General features: G+C 39.8%; 1 protein-coding gene, 1 long non-coding RNA gene and 1 pseudogene across 6 annotated transcripts in view; 1 reads left to right on the top strand and 2 right to left on the bottom strand.

Moving 5' to 3' along the window:
* The window catches only part of LOC110526060 (palmitoyltransferase ZDHHC16A), a 70,033-nt gene that overhangs the window by 24,376 nt on the left and 21,641 nt on the right, over window positions 1-24,016 (top strand). Inside the window, exon 1 of one of the 4 annotated variants that reach the window (XM_021606664.3) lies at window positions 23,381-23,696. The exons of 2 other annotated variants lie outside the window; for them this stretch is intronic. The gene's annotated coding sequence lies outside the window, so the exon portion shown is untranslated. Of the gene's footprint in view, window positions 1-23,380; window positions 23,697-24,016 lie in introns of those variants that run through there. One more of the 4 variants, XM_036981491.2, reaches the window with a different exon arrangement.
* Window positions 8,967-10,337, bottom strand: LOC110532500 (histidine protein methyltransferase 1 homolog; annotated as a pseudogene).
* Window positions 16,642-23,443, bottom strand: LOC110526081 (uncharacterized). 2 transcript variants are annotated; one of them, XR_002473876.3, is made up of 6 exons: window positions 23,341-23,443; window positions 23,031-23,081; window positions 17,699-17,778; window positions 17,391-17,561; window positions 17,194-17,288; window positions 16,642-17,102 (listed from the first exon to the last, which is right to left on the bottom strand). It is a non-coding gene; the product is annotated as an uncharacterized LOC110526081 (long non-coding RNA). The 2 variants fall into 2 exon arrangements; XR_002473877.3 differs by having other exon boundaries at window positions 23,031-23,091; window positions 23,341-23,430.

Here is a 24,016-nt window from a genome sequence, read left to right on the forward strand (position 1 = left end):
TTGATAGGCTTATAGGCTACTACATGATACTCAAAATGTCCCTGTACCCATCATGAGGTTGTCTAGTCTAGTCTGGTCTATGAATGAAAGTTTACAATGTAGGTGCACACAGGTTGAGAGACACATTTGACAGTGACACACAGGGTGGTAGGTAGCCTAGTGGTTAGAGAGTTGGGCCAGTAAACGAAAGGTTGCTAGATTGAATCCCCAAGCTGACAAGATAAAAATCTCTTGTTCTGCCCCTGATCACGGCAGTTACCCACCCACTGTTCCTAGATCGTCATTGTAAATAACAATTTGTTCTTAACTGACTTGCCTAGTTAAACAAAGATTAAATTAAAAAACATGGCCAAACAATACAACCTTGCACACTCTTGCCTGCATCTAACTGATATAGGGTGTAATCCAACAGTTGCAAACGAGAGTTACTATTGGACAATTTCAGGTATGTTTATCTCTTCAATAAATGTTTTTTTTTTACAGAATCAGTGGAATGAATACACCCCTGATCACGCGTAAACACAGTTCGCTTTCATAGCTGCCGTGTTGTATTCCTTCTCACATCTATACCTCTCCTCCTCTCAACTATTCCCTTTGCTTGTGGACTTCAATGCTGTATGTGACCAGGTGAAAAAACCTGTCCAAGCCAAACTGCTACACACAGCCTACATCATTGTCACCATATTAGCTTTTAATTATTTATTTATTTAACCTTTATTTAACTAGGCAAGTCAGTTAAGAACAAATTCTTATTTACAATGACGGCCTAACGGGGAACAACGCTCTAACCACTAGGCTACCTGCCACCCCTAAGGTAACGTCATTGTCAGCATGGCTAATAGAACTAACAGATAATTGGGTCTAATCCTGAATGCTGATTGGTTAAAACCACATGCCAGCCGGTGTCTATTTCACAAGTTACCACCGTCTAAATCTATGACGTTAAAGTGTCTATTTATTCTGTTCCATCTGACCCTCGCAATCCACTGTCTCATCAGCCCAGCCAAGCATTTTATAACTTGATCTCCACTATAAAAAGGATCTAGACATTATCTCACATTTCTTTTAGACTAAGATTTTGTTTTTGACAGGGGAGATTTGTATTAATATTGTTTCAATATTGAAATTTGATCTCCAGCTGTCCCATAGTAATGAACGTGTCGGGAGTCAGGATGAGACAGACAGACAGACCGGCAGGCAGGCACCATTTCTCAGTCAGTCTAAATCATGAATCAGCATGAAATGTCAATTGAAAAAAGGTAAAAGCAAAACGAAGTGCAGCTAGTGTGAAGTCTTTCCAGCTTCAGTTTGAAGTGAGTTTGTTAGCTGTGTTGTTGGCTAGCTCCTCTGAAAAACAGTGTCCTGACAAGTGAGCACATTTTCTATGCCAGGTGAAATCACGCCTCATTAGCTCATTGTTATGGATGTATCCAAACAAATGTCACTTGAAAACAGCATAAACAAATGGGGCTAATTTGCTGTTATTCTGGCTGCAGAATATTTGACTTGACTGTACATTAGCCGTAATTTGCTAGCTAGCATGCAAGGGATAAGAACGTTGCCAGGCAGTATGGCAATTGAACATTTAGAACAAATGACTGGGTTGTGTCCATACATACAGAACAAAAAGACGACTGGGTCGCATCTCTAGCAACCGAACCGATAGATTGAATGCTTGGGTAGCAACCCTAGATTTGTGTCGGGACTATATCTTGTGGAAGGATGAAATGGTATGAATAAATTAATAAAAATAACGTTTTAAATGAAAATATGTCAATCATTATTTGAGGATGTTGTTAACCCGTTGTATAAATGTGATAATATCCTCAAAGCTGGTGTTTGGAGGATATATTGATACAGTTTGCCGGCCCTTGACTTCGTCTCGGGCCTAACAACATCCGTGCCAATATATCCTCCAAACACTGGCCTCTAGGGCATTATCAATTAAGTAAACCTGCTACAATCATGCAGTGACTTTACAGTATACATTCAGTAAGCAGTTACATCGGCGGGCCCTGGTAGCAAAAAAATTGTTAAACCAAAAGCTTACCTTGACTTGGAAGATTTCCAGTGTTGTGTTGGATAGTCAGAGCCAGCTAGCTAACATAGCATCCCTCTGTTTGACCAGAGTGTTTCAGTAGGCTAAACCAGCTAACTGCATTTTCTAGCAAAGTAAGTGAAACTGAAAAAAATAACACTCTCTCTCTCTCTCTCTATTTCTCTCTTGCTTCTTAATTCGTTCAACCATTGTTTTTATCTCTTTGAGTAAACTACTCACCAGCTAGCTAGCTGCAGCTTATGCTTTGAGTTCTAGATACATTCTCTGATCCTTTGATTTGGTGGACAACACGTCAGTTCATGCTGCAAGAGCTCTGATAGGTTGGAGGACATCCTCTGGAAGTTGTCATAATTATTGTGTAAGTCTATGTAAGGGGGTGAGAACCATGAGCCTCCTAGGTTTTGTATTGAAGTCAATGTACACCATGGTGCTACCCTACAGAGTGCTGTTGAGGCTACTGTAGATCTTCTTTGCAAAACAGTGTTTTAATCAATTATTTTGTGACGTGGTTATATTTGAATATTGTTTTATCTTAAAAGGATAACTTTAATGTTTTACAATTTAAAAAAAAAATGAAATTCACTGAGGAGAATGGTTCACCCCTTCCTGCTCTGAGGAGCATCCACTGCAGTGCATTCAGTATCAGAATTTAAAATACAGCCAGACTGGCCTGCTACTGTGCCTTTCTAGACCTTATAAACTGTTGAGAATAGACCCACAACTGATCCAAATCGAATGAAACATTCAAATCACAGGGCTTTTGCTGTGTTATTCAAATGACATTTTCACTGCAGCCTAGAGAAGAATTTTGTTTTAATTTGAAAACAATAATGTAATTATTCATTGTACTGTGGCGTTGTAGGCTAGTATAGGTAGGGTAATTGTATTGTCCCTAAATAAAATCAATAGGGGAGCTGTTTGAGCTGTGTGTTTCATGTCTTCACTGATTGATGTGCAATGATGCACATGGCCTCTCTGCTGCCTATCAGCTATTCCTATTTGTTCTTGTCGATTCATATTGAAAATTGATTCAGGTTTGAATGTTTTTATGTGTGGTATATTGCTAGTTAGCCTATTGCAGATCTGACTATTGTCACTATAGAGAGCATAATAGACTGTAGACTGGTAGACTATATTGGCCTGTGGTATACTCAAAGTTAGCGTGTGGAAAAGTGTTCAGTGGCTTGCGAAGGTATTCACACCCCTTGGCATTTTTCCTGTTTTGTTGCCTTACAACCTGGAACTAAAATAGATTTTTTGGGGGGTTTGTATCATTTCATTTACACCCTCATGCCTACCACTTTGAAGATGAAAAACACTTTTATTATGAAACAAACAAGAAATAAGACTAAAAAACTGAACTTGAGCATGCATAACTATTCACCCCCCCAAAGTCAATACTTTGTAGAGCCACCTTCTGCAGCAATTACAGCTACAGGTCTCTTGGGGTATGTCTCTATAAGCTTGGCACATCGAGCCACTGGGATTTTTGCCCATTCTTCAAGGCAAAACTGCTCCAGCTCATTCAAGTTGGATGGGTTCCACTGGAATACAGCAATCTTTAAGTCATAACACATATTCTTAATTGGATTGAGGTCTGGACTTTGACTAGGCCATTCCAAGACATTTGAATGTTTCCCCTTAAACCACTCGAGTATTGCTTTAGCAGTATGCTTAGGGTCATTGTTCTGCTGGAAGGTACACCTCCGTCCCAGTCTCAAATCTCTGGAAGACTGAAACAGGTTTCCCTCAAGACTTTCCCTGTATTTAGCGCCATCTATCATTCCTTCAATTCTGACCAGTTTCTCTGTCCCTGCCGATGAAAAACATCCCCACAGCATGATGCTGCCACCACCATGCTTCACTGTGGGGATGGTGTTCTAGGGGTGATGAGAGGTGTTGGGTTTGCGTCAGACATAGCGTTTTCCTTGATGCCCAAAAAGCTCAGTTTTAGTCTCATCTGACCAGAGTACCTTCTTGCATATGTTTGGGGAGTCTCCCACATGCCTTTTGGCGAACACCAAACATGTTTGCTTATTTTTTCTGGCCCCTCTTCCATAAAGCCCAGCTCTTTGGAGTGTACGGCTTAAAGTGGTCCTATGGACAGATACTCCAATCGCTGCTGTGGAGCTTTGCAGCTTCTTCAGGGTTATCTTTGGTCTTTTTGATTAATGCCCTCCTTGCCTGGTCTGTGAGTTTTGGTGGGTGGCCCTCTCTTGGCAGGTTTGTTGTGGTGCCATATTCTTTAAATGTTTTAATAATAGATTTAATGGTGCTCCGTGGGATGTTCAAAGTTTAGAAAAACATTTTACAACCCAGCCCTGATCTGTATTTCTCCACAACTTTGTCCCTGACCTGTTTGGAGAGCTTCTTGGTCTTCATGATGCCGCTTGCTTGGTGGTGCCCCTTGCTTAGTGGTGTTGCAGACTCTGGGGTGTTTCAGAACAGGTGTATATATACTGAGATCATGTGACAGATCATGTGACACTTGGATTGCACACAGGTGGACTTTATTTAACTAATTATGTGACTTCTGAAGGTAATTGGTTGCACCAGATCTTATTTAGGGGCTTCATAGCAAAGGGGGTGAATACATATACACGCACCACTTTTACATTTTGTAATTTTTTAAATATTTTTGAAGCAAGTTATTTTTTTCATTTCACTTTACCAATTTGGACTATTTTGTTGATGTCCATTAGATGAAATCCAAATAAAAATCCATTTAAATTACAGGTTGTAATGCAACAAAAATAGGAAAAACGTCAAGGGGGTGAATACTTTTGCAAGGCATTGTAGTGCATAAGGGAAGTACCAAAACACCTCGAAATAGGGGAGGTGAATGCAAGCAGAGGAGGATATTTGGCTAGGATGGAAGAAATTATATATTAAAACCTACAAAAGAGAGACTGTAAACCAGGGGAAAAAAATTCACAATTTTTGGAGGGGATAACCCTCCCCTATTTTGGATGCGCCCCCCCCCCCCCCCCCCCCCCCGCCCCCATAGGTAAATTGCAATTTATCCTTTAAAACTTTCACTAAATGTTGCAATAACACTGCCAGCTTATATTAACTGCTTTGAACTCTAAGCACAGATGGGAACATACTTGCTTAGGCACTAATCATGCAAAGACATTTTTTTGTGTGTGATGGTATCAGGGAGATTTGAACCTATGAACTTCTGTTTTTAGTAATGGAATTAGTCCACTGTGCCACCAGAAATGAGCTAGCATGCCATGTGTTTTAAATCATACAAAGCTATTCCTTTTAGTCTATTCAAACAGATCAGGTGTGGCCAATTAGTGGGCGCGAGTTCACAACGTTGGTCTGCAGGGGGACTGGAGTCTGACGACAAAGAAGAATTCATAAGACTGGATGCTGCGTTCTATTCAAAATAGCCTCTCCTAATGACTGCCAGCCCTGGAGGTCTGTCTGGGGATGTTGTGACTTAAACAAGACAAAGAATACAAACAAACATATACCAAAGAAAAATAAACTAGTCCGCCCACCAAGGCAACCATAAATATTTTGCCTGTGTAGCAGCTTAGATGCTAGGGCGGACTCGACCAAGTAACCGTACCCTACCTGCCTAAGTAAGAGTCACAAACTAAAGCTACAGTATGAGCAGCGAAAGGCTTATTAGCTTTACAGTTTGTGAGCCATGCTCTTTCCAGACCTACACAACCATCAAAAGGCATCAATGCTGAGTCCCTGACAGCATTGAACGCCTCTCCCAAACCACATCACAAAAGTTTCACAGAATTCGACCAACAGAGCCAACGGCTCACCATTCCCTGTCCTCCAGGGCGGAACCAAAACTCTCCCCTGAAAGGTTCTGCTCAGGTATTTATGACATTGCTCCCCTCTTATTTCATACCAGACACTGTTTTCTTGTTTTTGCAACACACGGGTTGAAAAATCACGTGATCAAACAAAGATTCAGACTCCATTGATGATGTTCTTCTGATAAAGTGATACACGCATCGGCACACTGCTTCGAGATCTCGATACACTCATTGTAAAGAATGTGGATTTTGTATCATTTATAGCCACTTTTATTAATTGCACTGCACAAGTGTCCAAGAGGTCTAAGAAGCTGGACATCATTGTATCTTAAGCTGAAAAAGTTTTTGGGGCTTCAAGGACTGTCCCCAGAATACATCCCTCCCTCACAAGATCCTTCTGAGCCTGTGTAGGGACCTGATTAGAATTTGAACAGAAAATGCAGGTTGATTTAGTTTACTTTAACCTTCTTTTTGATAATCTGTATGAATATTCTTTACCCCACGTTTTTATTTTTGGAGATCTTTATTATCCACTCGCACAGTAGGTGGCGGAATGCACATCCAATTGTTGCAAACGCCATTGTATCAGAGAAGAAGAAGAAAAATTAGTAGCTGCGGCCAACTCACCTGAACACACTTAACAAGATAGAGGATAGAGAGCGTTTTAGATGTAGCTGAGAACAGAATGTATGTTTTTCAATAACATTCTTAGAACGTTCTTTGAACGTTACTAAGGTTCTCTTATGGTTGTTATGTAAAAGTTGTAAACGTTCTGGGAACATTACTTTAAAAAGAACCATGAGGAAATCTGCAGGAAATGTTGTATTGACGTTCAAACACTGAAGAGCGTTGTTTCTTAACCTTCTTGGGAACAATTTTAGAACATTCCTTTAAGTACAACAATGAGAACCTGGTGGAAATGTATGCTGTTATGCAGTATCTAAATTCCCACAGGAGAACATTGTTTCTTAATGTTCTATGAACTATCTGAGAACATGTCTTCCTAATGTCAAACCATTTGGAGAACGTTCTTAGAACATTACCAAAAATATAATTAATTGTAACAATGTTTTAACTTTTAGGAAACGTTCTGTTAAAGTAATGAAATACCAAGATTTTTATTTTTATTTTGTCAATTTTGTTAAAACTGCCGAGAATGTTCCAAAGCCAAAAAACTATCCTGCACCATTCCCAGAACGTTGTGGGAAGGTTGTATGCAAAATAACCAGAGGACAGAACATTATGTCGAACTGCTTTGCTTTATCTTGGCCAGGTCGCAATTGTAAATGAGAACTTGTTCTCAACTTGCCTACCTGGTTAAATAAAGGTAAACATTTTTAAAAAAAAAATAAAATAAAAAAAATGTGCTAGATGGGAAGTGAAATTAATATATTGGGGTAAAGCGTGTCAATCTTGACACTTATACAGTGCCTAGCGAAAGTCTACACACCCTTTGCAAGGCCTTCACATTTTGCTGCCTTAAAATTTTAAAAGGTGAATTTACTCAGCAGGACCCAGACATTAGAAGGAGACACAGAGACCACATAGAGCCTCACTGTAGAATAGATGGGCTACACTACAGTGACTCCAGACTCCACTTTCAGACCCCGTCCTTGGGCAGGTGGGATAAGTTGCAATTGACATTTTGCGGCGGACTTCAGAAACAAGCCTGGCTTTCATGGTGCCGTTTGAACACTGGGGGAATCTCCTGCAAAGGTCACTGAGCCCATTTCCCTTCCTTCCTCCCCACCACCCATCAATCCCCCCTGTAAAGAGCTTTATTGCTTTACCTCCTCTCCGCTTTTCTCCTGCACTTCAGTTACTGGCACCAGTCCTATTCTAATGGTCTATATAGGAAGTGAAAGAGGGGAGACATGAAATGGCATCTTATTTTAAGTCGTATATTGCACCTACTTCAACTACCCCTTTTATGTCCACATGATCCAACATGAATACAAACAGTTTTTCTTTTTAGTTTCACAAACATACACTTAACAAATGGAAACTGAGTTGAAAACACTTTCACATGTTCACATTGAGTGCTGCACAGACACTTGAAACAGTATGTACTGTACGTGTAAAGATGTCCTGTTAAAAACAGGCTAAATACATTTGAGACAAACCATTTGAAACACTTGAGGTATGCTTGTTATAGGCCTAGTTTGCAAGTTACAATGGTTCCATATTGATGGAATATCACATATCTTTTTGCTAATCTCCGCAATCTTCTTTATCATCAGACTTCTGCTTCTTTTCCCCCCCATCAGTGCAGCTATCCTGGTCCTCTCCTTCCTCTGGTAGCAACTGGCGAAGCTTCTCAAACTCCTCCTTAATTTGCTTTATTTTCTTAATCAAGCGCACCTCATGTATTTGACATACAGTACAAGGTTTTACCACAAAGGTAGTAAGCCAGACTGTCATACCTGCTTGCTCGACTATGTAGCCCACAGTATGTCTCAAATCTTTTATATGTCCTGAATATCTCTTCATTATCTCTCAAACAACCATTCATACTGTCATTTTAATTATGTGCAAGTGTAATGGGGGTCAGTGTAGAGCTGGGCCATACGGACAAAAATCGGTGTTGCTCCGAAATTGCCTGAATTGATGCGATAAGGATAAGTTTCTGACATGCACCACATTTCTTTATTTATTATCCTTTAAAAAGATGCACCATGCAGATATCGATCCACCATTGCCTGGTTCCAAAAATTCTAATAGTTTGCCTAATTTCAGTTTGTGACAAAGCAAGAAAGTATAATATAGAGAATCAGTGAACTATCTAAACCACTGTGAAGTATATTTTCCATAACCAAAAATATTGTATTTTCAGCTGTTTGAAGCTGGTGTACAAAACCAAAAGTAAAAGACGCAAAAACAAAATCTAACAACGGGTCGCATAGCAATAGCACACATAGAACATATCTACTGCTTTTTAGACTTGCTTTCAATGAGAATGGCAGATCTATAAAACACATTTCTATGTGAATTTTGTCAGGTCGCCCAAAAAGTGACATATTGCAGCTTTAAACTACTACAGTACCACTAGCTTGATCGTTGTAGCCATCAATTGTACAAATAACAATTGCCCATATTAACAAGCTTATTTCATGTTAAACTACACAGTTCTCTAGTATGGGCTACTTATGGTAATGAATGATATTAGCAAAATGCCTACGATAAGTGATGACTTTGGTCTGTGTCAATTATTTTCGGTTTATCGTCCTAGCTTTAAATCAGTGTACTGCTAACAGCTTAGTTTCCTTCACTGTCCGACTGCCCCATACTGGGCTCGAACCAGTGATCCTCTGCTTTGAAGCGCATCACTACGACATGTCTCTGTAGCCCCTGGTCCACATTCCACAGTTTCTCCATATCAAAACACTCCCTTGTCCTCCACAAACTATTCAAACAGGTGCAGCACCCACCCCAAAGTAGTTGCCCTTGGTGGCCAGGTAGACCATTCACCCCGAGGCCAACAGTCTGGAGGGTGTTGTGAAGAGCTGAGTTGTACGCTGTGTTGTAAATGGTCCCCGAGGTGCAGATTACGTCATATTTAGGGGACGGATCTTCCTTGAGGACCAGCGCTAGGAACATTGTCCAGTCTCCTGAGAAGAAACGGCAGCAGGACAGCTTTGGATGCTAGGAGGGGTCCAGAGCTTGCCTCTTGGGCAATATGCTGCCATCCTCTCCCTCCTATTTTTTCTGTTCATTATTCTTCATCTCCTTTGACTTTTCCTCTTCCTTCCTTACCTTCTTGTCCTCCTCCTCCTATTCTTCGTCTATGATTGTCTCATTGTCTTGTCCTTCCACCTGACAGTCTAGCAGTGCGTTAGACAGCGTGAACCATTTTATAACGGTACTATTATAGTCCTGGAAATGGGCCCGACTTGCACATTTCTTTAGTGCCAGTAGGCCCAGCAGTCCAGCACCGTAGCCCAGATCTAGACTACTCTTCCCCCCCGAACGTCTCCCACTCTTTCTCTAGCAGCTCCATGAGGTCATAGGTACACTCAGAGCTCAGGGATGATAACGAGTTTCCCACTAGTAATTACAAGTTGGAGCGCTGTTCCAGTCGATGTTTCCCAGTTGTATGTTGTAAATTCCCACTTCCCACTTGGTTATGAACACAACATAATTTTAGCAACCTCCATGCAGCCACGTGTTAATGACATATTAGGGCACATCAAATCCATAATGCATTGTGGGTAAATGGTGACTGACTGACTGATTGATCGACAAATAATAATGAGTAGGTGTTTATGATGCAAGGTGATTTTTAGATCAGTCAGTCAGGCTGTTGTCTGCGCTGTCAGCTGCAATGCCGAACAAGCCTGTTAACTACACGCGTCAGAGTCATGCGGACTGGAAGGAAAGGTTATATGAACATGCCTGCTGCCCGAATGGATGACGTATGTCACGCAGCTGAGAGTAGAGTGTGGGAGGAAGTGAGCTTGTTCGTGGAGGCCCAAGGCGGAGGAAGGAAAGACCATGGAAGCACTGTTTGAGTCAGATGGTGAATAGAAGAAAAATAAACTGTAGCATTAAAAAATGGAGCAAAACGGGCTAAAGTTGTTAAGAAAGATGTAGAGTGTGTTTTATGGATGTGTGTTTGGGAGATCTATTTGCGGTCAAGGAGATGGTGGAGGATGCCCTGGGAAAAGTGGAGTTAATCAAAGTGGCCATACACACACACACACACACACACACACACACACACACAGATTAATGGACTGCTGAATGTATATATATATTTTCTCTTGCTTTGTTTGCTCTTTTCAGAAATACGTCTATCCCTGATAAGCTACCTGGGAAAGGGCTGAAAATAGCCCATCTTAATGTATGTAGACTTAGAAATAATGTTAATGAAATCAATAACTTACTAACATCAGAAAACATTAATATATTAGCCCTTTCTGAGACTCACTTAGATAATTAATTTGATGATACAGCAGTAGCAATACAAGGACATAACATCTATAGAAGAGACAGAAAAGCTTATGGGGGAGGTGTTGCTGTATATATTCAGAGCCATATCCCTGTAATGCTTAGAGAAGATCTTATGTCAAGTGTTATTGAAATGTTGTGGTTGCAGGTTCACTTGGCACATCTAAGGCCTTTTAATTTGGGGTGCTGCTATTGGGCAACACCAAGTGCTAACAGTCAGTATCTAAATAATATGTGTGAAATGCTTCATAGTGTACAGTACCTTGCAAAAGTATTCAAGTATTTGTGTTTTTCCTAATTTGTTGCTTTACAACCTGTAATTGAAATTGATTTTTAGTTGGATTTCATGTAATGGACATACACAAAATAGTCCAATTTAGTGAAGTGAAATTGAATAAATTACATGTTTCCACAAAAAAAAAAAAAAAAAACATGGAAAAGTGTTGCGTGCAGATATATTCAAGCCTCATGATGAGTTGATCATTTGAATCAGCTGTGTAGTGCCAGGGCAAAAACAAAAATGTGCAGCCCTTTGGGTCCCCAGGACCAGGTTTGAGAACCGGTGATCCAGACCAATCTAGACAAGCCTGAAGCCTATAAAAGAACATTGTCTCCACTATGTGCATGTCGAAACCCATGATGTCATGGATGAAATAGGGCACTCGAGGGGTAGTGTGTACAAGTGTCAACGAGTGGAACAGATCAGTCATATAGAGATGAATGTGACAGACAGTATATAGATGAATGTGTACACAAACTATCGGTAAGTGAAACATGACACGTATGATAACCGGAACAACCACATTAATCCTTCTTCCTCATCATGTTATATTGACAGCTACTCAGGTGTAAGCAGCTAGGTGGTTCTGCCTTGTTTGTTATTCTTCCTAGGAAATCCCCCTTTCTCTCTCACTGGTTTTACTGTATTTCCCCCCCTTCTCTATGTCTCTGTTACAGTATTTACGTGATGAGGCTGAAAAGGGGATTCCACTCTAGCTATACCGGTATGTCAGCATGCTTGACTTCTCTTACTCTACATAATCTACCCTGGTTGGTCCCCACTCATAGGGTTACTGTAATAACCCAGTTAGCACATTTGGTTCCTTGGATGTTGTGGGAACGTACATTTTTTGGTTTTGTAAGGTATTGGGTGTCGTGAGGGTGAAGTCAGGCGCAGGAAAACAGAGAGTTCAATATAGTGCTCTTTTAATGCACACACGTTGAACCACGGCCACCCCACTAAACACTGGGTGCTCAAACAAAATGCCCCAGACACAGGGAACGAAAACAGTCCAGCACTATACACGAACATACACCAACACGTTCGTCTGTATCAAACACCAGGGTTACAATAATCAATCCCGCACAAACAAATGGGCCGGCTGACTAATAAAGCCCAACTAATTACAACAAACTTAAAACAGGTGTAATCAATAAACACATAAGGAGGGGGAGAAAATAATCAGTGGCAGCTAGTAGGCCGGCGACGATGACCGCCGAGCGCCGCCCGTACAGGAAGGGGAGCCACCTTTGGTCGGAGTCGTGACAGGTTTCCCATTAGTTCTGGGAATGAAGCCAGAATTTTCCTGAATGGTAAAACGGAATGTTTTTTAAACATTCTGAGAATGGAAGTGAAAATTTCGCATGTTCTGGGAATGTAACTGTTTTGGTTGTCGGATGTTCTCTGAACATTTTACTATGGTTCACAGAAGGTTTTCCTGGAAGGATTTATTAATGGAAATTCTAAGTTATTTGGAGGTTTTTGAACAACTTCCTTAGGGACAGATCTAAATTTACTGCCGACCCTTGTTTATAAAATTCGATATCGACTTTGCTACTTCAGCATGCGTTTGTGGCACAGCCGGAGCCTGTAGCAAGAAGATTGAGGGTTCACCAACCGCCACAGACGAGCTCACTCTCACTGCCTGTTTCATTACTTCATGATCAGCTAGGGGAAATCATATTTTCAACATTTTGATGCCATATTTATAATTATATTGAATATATGCAACACTAGTCTAGTGGTTAGGATTCGGCGTTCCCACCGCCGCGGCCCGGGTTCGAACTGCTCTTAGGGCTCCTGAGTGGCGCAACGGTCTAAGGCACTGTAATTCAGTGCAAGAGGTGCTATAGTCCTTGGTTTGAATCTAAGCTGAATCACATCCAGCCGTGATTGGGTGGCACACAATTGGTCCAGCGTCATCTGGGTTTGTCTGGGGTAGGCCGTCATTGTAAATACGATGTGGTGTTGAAGTCATCATGTTTTGTTTATTGGTTGTGTGGTGTAAAATGAAAATAATAATAAATATAAAAAAACATTTTTCGCCAACAGGTTTTGGCACCACACAACCAATAAACAAAACATACCGACTTCAACACCACAATAAATAGAATACAGTGCCTTGCAAAAGTATTCATCCCACTTGGCGTTTTTCCTATTTTGTTGTATTACAACCTGTAATTTAAATCAATTTTTATTTGGATTTCATGTAATGGATATACACAAAACAGTCCAACTTAGTGAAGTGAAATGGAAAAAAATACTTGAATATGTATTCACCCCCTTTGCTATGAAGCCCGTAAATAAAATCTGAATAGTTATACAAGTTCAAGTTCTGTTTTTTTGGTCTTATTTCTTGTTTGTTTCACAATATAAAATATTTTGTATCTTCAAAGTGGTAGGCATGTTGTGTCAATCAGATGACACAAACCACCCAAAAATCTTAAAATTAATTCCAGGTTGTAAGGCAACAAAATAGGAAAAATGCCAAGGGGGTGAATACTTTCACAAGCCACTGTATGTGATGTAAACAGAGAGGTCTACTTTCTTGGGGACCTGAGTATTGACTGGTTTTCATCAAGCTGTCCGCTCAAGAGGAAGCTTCTTACTGTAACCAGTGCCTGTAATCTGGTTCAGGTTATTAATCAATATCAGGATGTTTACAAACACTACAGGAACAAGATCATCCACATGTATCGATCACATTTTTACTAATACTGTAGAACTTTGTTCTAAAACTGAATCTGTACCCATTGAATGCAGTGATCACAATATAGTGGCTATATTCAAGAAAGCCAAGTTCCAACAGCTGGGCCTAAAAGTGTATAAGAGATCATACAAAAGATTTTGCTCCGACTCTTATGTGGATGATGTTAAAAAAATATTTGTTTGTCTGATGTGATTAATGAGGAGCATCCAGATGCTGCACTTGATTAATTTATCAAATTGCTTCTTCCAATTATTGATAAACATGCACCCTTTAAAGAAACTGACTGTTAGAATTGTTAAGGCTCCATGGATTGATGAGGAATTGAACAACTGTATGGTTGAAAGAGATGGGGCAGAAGGAGTGGCTAATATGTGGCTGCAAATCTGTCTTGCTTACTTACTGCAAATTTGAAATTATGTGACTAAATTTAACAAAAAGAAGAAGAAACTGTATTATGAAGCCAAGATCAATGATATAAAGATTGATGGAAAAAAAACTTGAGTACTTTAAATGAAAGACAAATTCAATTCCATCTGTCATCGACATGGCTTATTCATCACAAAACCATTTGATTTTGCCAATTATTTGAATGATTATTTAATCATTGGAAAAGTGGGAAAACTTAGGCAGGAAATGCCAACAACGAACAGTGAGTAATTGTATTCCTGCATAAAAAAAACTAATAATGAAAGAAAAGCATTGCAAATTTGAATTTTGTAAAGTTGTGGGAGAAATGGAAAAATTATTGTTATCGATCAATAATGACAAACCTCCTGGGATTGACCACATAGATGGAAAGCTTCTGAGGATGGTAGCTGACTCTATAGCCACTCCTTTCTATCAAATGTTTAATCTGAACCCAGAGTAAAGTCTTTGTCCTCAGGCCTGGAGGGAAGCCAAAGTAATTCCGCTACCCAAGAGTGGTAAAGCGGGCATTACTGGTTCTAATAGCAGACCTATAAGCTTGCTGCCAGCTCTTAGCAAACTGTTGGAAAAATTGTGTTTGACCAAATACAATGCTATATCTCTGAAAACAAATTTCCAACAGGCTTTCAGCATGCTTTAGAGAAGAGCACTCAACATGTACTGCACTGACACAAATGACTGACGATTGATTGAAAGAAATGGATAATAAGCAGATTGTGGGAGCCGTACTGTTAATGTCAATACAGCCTTTAATATTGTTGACCATAACCTGTTGTTGAAATAAAGTACACTACTGTTCAAAGGTTTTGGGTCACTTGGAAATGTCCTTGTTTATGAAAGAAAAAAAGAAAAAAAATGTCCATTAAAATAACATCAAATTGATCAGAAATACAGTGTAGACACTGTTAATGTTATGACTATTTTTATGGAATATTTACATAGGCTACAGAGGCCCATTATCAGCAACCATCACTCCTGTGTTCCATTGGCATGTTGTGCTAGCTATTCCAAGTTTATCATTTAAAAAGGCTAATTGATAATTAAAAACATTTTGTAATTATGTTAGCACAGCTGAAAACTGTTGTGCTGATGAAACTGGCCTTTAGACTAGTTGAGTATCTGGAGCATCAGCATTTGTGGGTTTGATTACAGGCAGAAGGGTTATCTAATGATCAATTAGCCTTTTAAAGTGATCAACTTGGATTAGCTAACACAACATGCCATTGGAACACAGGAGGGATGGTTGCTGATTATGGGCCTCTGTACGCCTATGTAGATATTCCATTACAAATCAGCCAGTTCTAGCTACAATAGTTATTTACAACATTAACAATTCCCCTCATTTTGTCTGTCATAGTTGAAGTGTACCTATGATGAAAATGACAGGCCTCTCATCTTTTTAAGTGGGAGAACTTGCACAATTGGTGGCTGACTAAATACTTTTTTGCCCCACTGTGTGTGTGTGTGTATGTACATATATATTTTACTGGACTGATGCCCTGCATCTGATGGTCAGTCTGAGGGGAGGGAGGGAGCTTTGGTGAGGCTGCCTCTCACCCGACTCACCGCCCCTCTGCTGAGAAAAGGGGATACAGTCTTCCAGCGGATGGCGGACTGCATTATTTCTACCTCATTCCCCAATTCATGTTGTCACTCCTATGACCAGGGAAAGTGAAACATTCCTCGATTTAAAAAAAGACAAGCTGCTAAAAATAACAAAGCAAGCTTATTGGAACGCTTTGCTTTAGTCATTCAGTGCAGCTACAGTGCTGGTTGTAGTGTGAGTGAAAGTATGGAGGATGTTCAACACTTTAATCCATAAAATGCACAAAGTGTTGACAGTGCTGAATAAAAACAGACATGCACTTACTCATAAAAACAGCAGCCCTTTGTTGTACCCTAGTCGTTGAGTTTCTAGTTATGGTTTTATACATTTTTAAATTTCAGTCTCAACTGGCAGCTTCATTAAATAGTACCCGCCAAACACCAGTCTCAACGTCAACAGTGAAGAGGTGACTCCGGGATGCTGGCTTTCAAGGCAGAGTTGCAAAGAAAGCGCCATATCTCAGACTGGCCATTAAAAGAAAAGATTAAGATGATTAATGTTACTTCCCTTACAGATCACAAAAATCAGCTAATTTCCTCTCAATTCATAAACAAATCCGTTTGATTCATACACTGGCTTGTCTGGCTGTCATGTTTATATCTTAACCTGCCCTTCCCTCATCTACACCAAAATAATATAATTTATGTAGTCCTCTAGTATGATACATTTTTTTCTATCTCGCATAGCTCACTAGCACACCCTTGTGGTTGAATATATATGTATCTATTGTAGATCCTAGGACACAACAATAAGTAATGTGGAACTACTAAATACCATCAAGGGATACCTTACAATTAACACCTTGTGAAACAGCTGTGAAAACCAACCTGGCAATATTAAAGATTTTAATACATAAAACATTGATATTCTTTTGGTACAGTTGTGGCACTAATATTTTTCACAGATTTTTTGTACACTCATGGCAATCAAAAACTAAAATACAGAATTCTGGTGTGTGGAATATAAAGGAGGTGGTTGCTGTGTGGGTGGGAGGTTCTGCCTGTCACTTGTTCACGACAGGCAGCCAGTCTCAGTGGTGTTTGCAGTGCTAGTGTTTTTAGTTAGTTAAATCTGTGTATCGCACATATGTGCCCAGCATGATAGAGCACGAAAACTTTCTTAGCAGATAATGACGACAACAGTAGCTGTAGCAGATGTCATGAAAAGTTGGAGTGGTTGGTAATGGAGGACATCAGGCTGGTACCCTTCTGACTCAGAACCAGACTGATCTGAACTCACTGGCTCTGGTGGATGGGATACCTCCTGGGGTGCTCGGACAGTCGATGGTCCTAAAGTCATTTGGAAAGGTAAATTGAAGAGGTACATTCAGCATAACTACAATTTCTTGTTTTCTCAAATGTCAACCAAAGCTTAACATACTTTGTCTAATGGGCTTCACTGAAGTGCAGGGCATCAGGGCTTTCGGTGGTCGACCGTCCAACTGGAGAAGGTTGTTAGCTTCCACCGAGGTAACCCTAGGAAGACAAAGAGAAAAATATAATTGATAGGGAAACTAAAATTGGCTTCAGGTTGTTTTGTGTGCAAATGAAAATAATTATCTGAGATGTGTTATTCACCTTAACGGATGGTGACTCCAGCTAGGAGCGAAAAAGCAGCGAGGTTCCCCCAAGTCTTGCCTTCCTTTCGTCCTTCTTCCAAACCCAAGTAATTTGCCCAGATGTCAAAGTACTTGCCCTTCTTTACTTCCCCTTCTTGATTCTCCCCCGGTAGCTCTCCTTCTGTTTCTCCTGCGCATTGTCGATGTTCAGTCTCACATTGATTGACAACAGGACTAAATGCAAATTATATTTCATATTACAAATACATTTCTTACATCTCTTGGAGAAGGCCAGAAAATAAATGAACAGCAGACAATTATTTTTACCTCGTCAAAAACCTTCACATCCTTCTCAGTCTGTGCAAGAAGGTGGTTCCCGAAGGCATTCTGACGAGGTACACAGTGATCTGAAAGTATGTTACACAAAAATCACAAATGTGAAAGACTACAGTTTATGCAATAATTGTACAGTTGAAGTCGGAAGTTTACATACACCTTAGCCAAATACATTTAAACTCAGTTTGTCCTGACAGTTCCTGAGATTTAATCCTTATAAAGATTTCCCTGTCTTAGGTCAGTTGGGAGTCAGTTGGCTCAGTTTTAAGAATGTGAAATGTCAGAATAATCGTAGAGTGATTTATTTCAGCTTTAATATCTTTCATCACATTCCTAGTGGGTCAGAAGTTTACATATACTAATTGAGTGTTCAGTAGCATTGTCGTTAAATTGCTTAACTTGGGTCAAACGTGTCGAGAAGCCTTCCACAATAAGTTGGTTGAATTTTGGCCAATTCCTCCTAACAGCTGGTGTAACGGAGTCAGGTTTGTTGGCCTCCTTGCGCACACACGCTTTTTCAGTTCTGCCCACAAATGTTCTATATTATTGAGGTCAGGGATTTGTGATGGTCACTCCAATATCTTGACTTTGTTGTCCTTAAGCCATTTTGCCACAACTTTGAAAGTGTGCTTGGGGACATTGTCCATTTGGAAGACCCATTTGCGACCAAGCTTCAACTTCGTGATTAATGTCTTGAGATGTTGCTTCAAAATAACCAACATTTTCCTCCCTCATGATGCCATCTATTTTGTGAAGTGCACCAGTCCCTTTTGCAGCAAAGAACCCCCACAACATGATGCTGCCACCCCCGTGATTCACGTTTGGGATGGTGTTCTTCGGCTTGCAAGCCTCCACCCTTTCAGAGAACATTTCTCCAAAAAGTACAATCTTTGTCACCATGTGCAATTGCAAACCGTAGTCTGGCTTTTCTATGGGGGTTTTGGAGCAGTTGCTTCTTCCTTGCCGAGCGGCCTTTCAGGTTATGTCGATATAGGACTCGTTTTACTGTGGCTATAGATACTTTTGTACCCGGTTCCTCCAGCATCTTCACAAGGTCATTCCTTTCCTATTGTTCTGTTATTGATTTTCACACCAAAGTAAGTTCATCTCTAGGAGACAGAACGTGTCTCCTTCCTGAGCGGTATGACGGCTGCGTGGTCCCATGGTGTTTATACACATCGACGTGGTATGGAAATTTTGTGAAGGGGATAGCGTTGTTCACTAAGTGGAGCGCATCGACGTGGTATGTCCTAATTTTGTGAAGGGGATAGCGTTGTTCACTAAGTGGAGCGCTCTCAGCAAGACAGGGAATTGGTCCTGGGAGAAAATGGTTGGGAAAAAAGGGGTCCTCATTAGTGAGACGTTTCCTTTTAAGACCAGACTACCTCTATACTCAATGGCTATCGGTGTCTTTCAAGAGTACATTTTTTCTGTCAGGACTGACTTCGATTGTAACTATGGTTACTCAGGGTTGGCAACTCAGAACCCCCTTTCCAGAGGTTTATGCATCTTATGAACTTTTCCTGTATTTGCACCCCATTTATTAATAAATCCCCCATCATAGTAATATTTCCGATGATATCCCCCCACAATACCTTCCCCCATTTCTACCCCACCTGGACTAGAAAACATTCCACAAATTAAAATACACCCCCCTCCCACAAACCACTAAAAAGGTTTCATCCAAATCTGGCAACCCTATTTAGCTTTCGCGCAAAGGTAGGCTTGTATTTGAGGTGATAATCTGTGAGGCGATAACATTTTATTTGCCTTGTCAAAAACTGCATGTGCTCAGGTTGTGTACTCTGTAACAAGCACATCAAAGATTTGTTACATGGTGAAAAGTGGCCAGACTAAATTGATCTTATTCGGGCAACAGGTGCAGCCATCTTTGACTTTGTTTATTTGCGTTTTTAGTGAATGGCGTTCTGGGATTAGGGAGTTCTCTTGTCAAACAAACATGGCTGCCATCACAAAGAATTTAGCTGTTAGTTTAGCTGACACATATCTCTTTTCTAAACAATTTTACATTTCTCCCTTTTGCTCACCAGAGATGTGGTACATTGCAAATAAGTGTAGCCGTTAGATCGATAACTCATGTTTTTTGTCAGTGCAACCTGGTATTTAGATTGGCTGTGGATGTGTTCCGTGTGATACTTGGATGATGAAGTTTGCGTTGATCTTTTAAAATTAAAGGTGAAATTGTGGAATAAAGTTTAGACATTTTATTTTTCATCAGTACAAAACATTATTTAGATGCTTTTCAGACAACACCGCAGGGACCACTCAACAATGATCACAAATAAGTGATTGTACAGGTCAAAAGGTTAATGACTGGGATACGCCCACACCATTCTGTTGTTGGGGTATGCCCAAAGCTTTCCAATACAAAAAAAGCTGCTTTTTAACATGCTTAATAAAAAATTGTGAAGGAAAACTATTTTACTCAATGTAATTCATTTTAAGTGATATTTCATAGAAATCTAGAAACACTGGACAGCTACTTTAAAGGTAGACTTTGGGAAAAACTCAAATATTGTCTTTAAACTGTAAAAATCATCAATGCACCATTATACTAGGTAATTTAATGCAATATATTAATAACATATTTGGCTACAGAAGTGCCATTTCTTACCGCTACAGCTTCCGTCCAAAAACAAATCCTGAAAAATGATGTCAACACATACTGGAGGAGTTACTGTTTAGCTACATTGGCTAGCTTAGCTAACAAATGTCAGTCGCATGACCAAATGACAACAATAAACTACCAAATACACAGCCCATTTCTGCTTGAAAATTGAGAAAGAGGAGGAGTTGGACCTTTTTTGTGCCCAAAGTCGACTGTGTATGCAAATGTCCTACAATTTCACACATTTTGCCATTGCTTATGACATGTTCATATGCTATATGGGGTACCCCTGACCAAAACCCCCCCAAAAACTATTCTACATGGACATGTCCCACCCACCCCCCCTGGTAATTTTGCCTATGACAAAGAAATGTGTGCTCTAATAATCTATTCCAAGGCTGAACATGAGTTTCAAGTTTGGGGAAGTTTACAAGTTATCCTTCAACTTCTACCGATCTGCGTGCCAGTTATGATTTTCACAAGTGCATTTTTCATGGAAGAGTTTAATTTTAATAATGTTTTAGTTTCTCAAAATCATTGTCACGTGGTTAATATTTCTAATTGGAATTAAAATGATAAAATCTAAAAGTTAAAATTCCACTAATGCCAGAGCACCAGGCTCTGTCATATGTACACATTGATTCACAGTTAGCCATTGGCGGCTAAAGAAATGAGCGCATGGAATGAAGCCAGGGGTCTCCAATCTGTTCTAGCATGAGAGCTACTTTCAAAAAATAACGTCCTGAGCAAAAAAAAATTCTAGCTTTCAAATAGGCACATTCTCCTCCTCTCCCCTGCAACTCTTCCCAAGGTCCTTAATGTACAAGAAAGTAGTCCAGTGTTCTGTCAATATACCTGATAAAATTATGGTTAATAAAAATCTGTTTTTTTCCCCAAAATCGGCTTTATTTTTCACTCTTAAAATTACAATTGTTCACAGAGAAACAAAATTTGATGTTCTGAGCCCATGTCAATACTTTAGACATTTCTTTAGGTCTAGAAGAAAACGAACACATTTAAAATTGAGTGCAAGTCCCCTTTTAATTGCGCATCTGGCCCTTTAATTGCGCCACCGAAGAATTTCTACACAAACTGTCTGAAACGGTTTCAGGGAAGCGCATCTGCGTGCTAGTCGCCCACACCAGGGTCTTGACCTGACAACAGAGTGCCCCATGGTGGCGGTGGGGTTTTGGTATGGGCAGGCATAAACTACGGACAACAAACAATTGCATTTTATCGACGGCAATTTGAATGCACAGAAATACTGTAACGAGATCATGAGCCCTTTTTTCTAAGATATATATACCCAGTCTTGTGAAATCCATAGCTTATGGCCTAATTAATTCATTTCAATTGACTGAATTTCTTATGAACTATAAACCAGTCAAATCTTTGAAATGGTTGCGTTTATATTTTTGTTCAGTGTAGATACAAATGATATACTTACTCATGATACACTTCTGCCAGGTAAGCCTACTTTGCAATTAACATTAAGTTGAGAAGGTTTTGGGGAAAGTATTTTTTTAAACTCACAAGATGGTTATCACATCAACTGGCTACACATGGAGTGATTTACAAAAGTGCCCCCCACACCGACAGACAGGGGCAATATTGCTGGAAATTGGCAGATAGAGTTAGACACTATTGGCTTAAAAAATCAAAACTTAACCAGGGGGTGGGATAATGTCAATGTTAGGGCCTACTTGTAAGATTTGTTTATGACAGTTTGCGGTGGAACACGTGAAAATTGCATGTACTTTCAGAATTGTTTGGCGAACTACTCATAGGTGAGCTACGCGGTCGACCTGTTGGAAACCCCTGGCCAATGTAGAAGCAGGCATATAACTTCCATTGCGAACTAAGTGAAAATACAGAAAGTTGACCAATATAAACGCATTCGTCGCTCTACTCCATCGGTCTGCCTCCTTTTCTATCTGTCTTGACTTGAGCTATGAAGTGCATTGTAGCCTATCAAATCAATCAACTGGCTCCGGCCCAATGACTGTTATATATATATATATATATATATATATATATATATATATATATATATATATATATATATATATATATATATATATATATATATATATATATATATATATATATATATATATATATATATATATATATATATATATATATCCCGAAGCTGTTGCCAGCGAACTTGCAACATTGTATCAACTAGCCTATTCCGGGCCCTCGGTTTCCTGCACCAGTGAGCTCCGGACACAGCTGATTTTGTACAAAGGGAAATGTGTTCATGTATTTTATGACATTACCACTGGATATTGGTATCCTCAGAGCATTACATGTTAACATCTTAACATTAAGATGACAGAAAAGACACTCATTGCTCACATGGAGCGCTCCAACCAAAATGCAATGGAACATTTGTAAATTAAGGTATGAAATAAACCAAAACTTGTTTATCACAAGTGTAACAGGTTGTGAACTGCAAAAGTTTCCACTCTGAGAACGGCAAATGACTGTAGGACTAATTAATCTATGCATTAACATAACTGAATGTAACGAAATGACGCGAATAACCGTACATTTACTACTGGTCACAGGTAATGAGGAATTGATCAAAATAAACAAAATGGCAAACCATTAACACAATAAAACAATGACTGCACAGCATTAATGTCTGTTTACATGTTTGTAAAAAAAAAAAAAAAAAAAATTACTCACGTCCCGATATTGGTGTCCAACCACTTCAGCGAGAATTTGAAATTTGTCTAGCTGTGAAGGGCTCATCAGGATGAATCATTAGTACACTGCAAATTGACCGCAATAATCCCAAACATATATACTAAACCTTGATTACGTTGATAAAAATCACATGCCTCTATTTATGCGTGTGATTACTTGGTTACAGATTTTCTAAATTAAAATAATTTTGAGCTGATTTCCTGGTGATTTTTGTCTTCTCAAACAACTGAAATTATATTTAAAAAGTGGGTTAACTGCCTTGTTCAGGGGCAGAACGACAGATTTTTACCTTGTCAGCTCCGGGTTTCCACGAAGCAACTTTTCAGGACGACTAATTAGGAGGACTGACAATCGAATGTATTCGTCTCGACTGCCGCTGTGCGACATAAGTCATCAATTAGGGCACCATGTCAATATCAATTATTTATATACACACCTTTGGTCCGTATAGCCTCTCCCGGAAGTAAAATTACTCATTTTCAGCACTGAGTCTGTAACGTAGAGGAGAAGCGTCTGGGCTAAACTCGCGACAGAGAACATTGTCTCCGTTCAATTGTTAGCTTCCGGATGAATTAAACCTTCTTCACCTTGGTATCATGGCCAGAGATAACACATTTCTCACGGGTGACATGCGATCCTAAGAAAGTGAGTATATAAATGGAATGTATTACTTTGTGCATGGTAGCTAGCAGCATACAGCGCTACTCTCTCTTCAAGCTTGCTGCTGGTAGCTCACGACACTGGTCAAGTGCCTGTGGTCCTTTCAACTGATGTTCTCTGAGGAAAATCTTAAACGTATATGACTCCTATTCAATCATATTGTTTGGCTATCTTAAAATAGCATTTTGTCCGTCGTGTCATAAAACATTGAAGCTTGATAGTTGCTACTGCGCTGGCAGATGGTTTATAACAAATGGGGGGAATGAACAGTGAGTGACAGAGGTATGTTAATGGAAAGTTGCGGT

This window comes from Oncorhynchus mykiss, chromosome 1 (genome assembly GCF_057628025.1).
Source record: "Oncorhynchus mykiss isolate SJ-2025 chromosome 1, ASM5762802v1, whole genome shotgun sequence".
Classification (NCBI taxonomy): domain Eukaryota; kingdom Metazoa; phylum Chordata; class Actinopteri; order Salmoniformes; family Salmonidae; genus Oncorhynchus; species Oncorhynchus mykiss.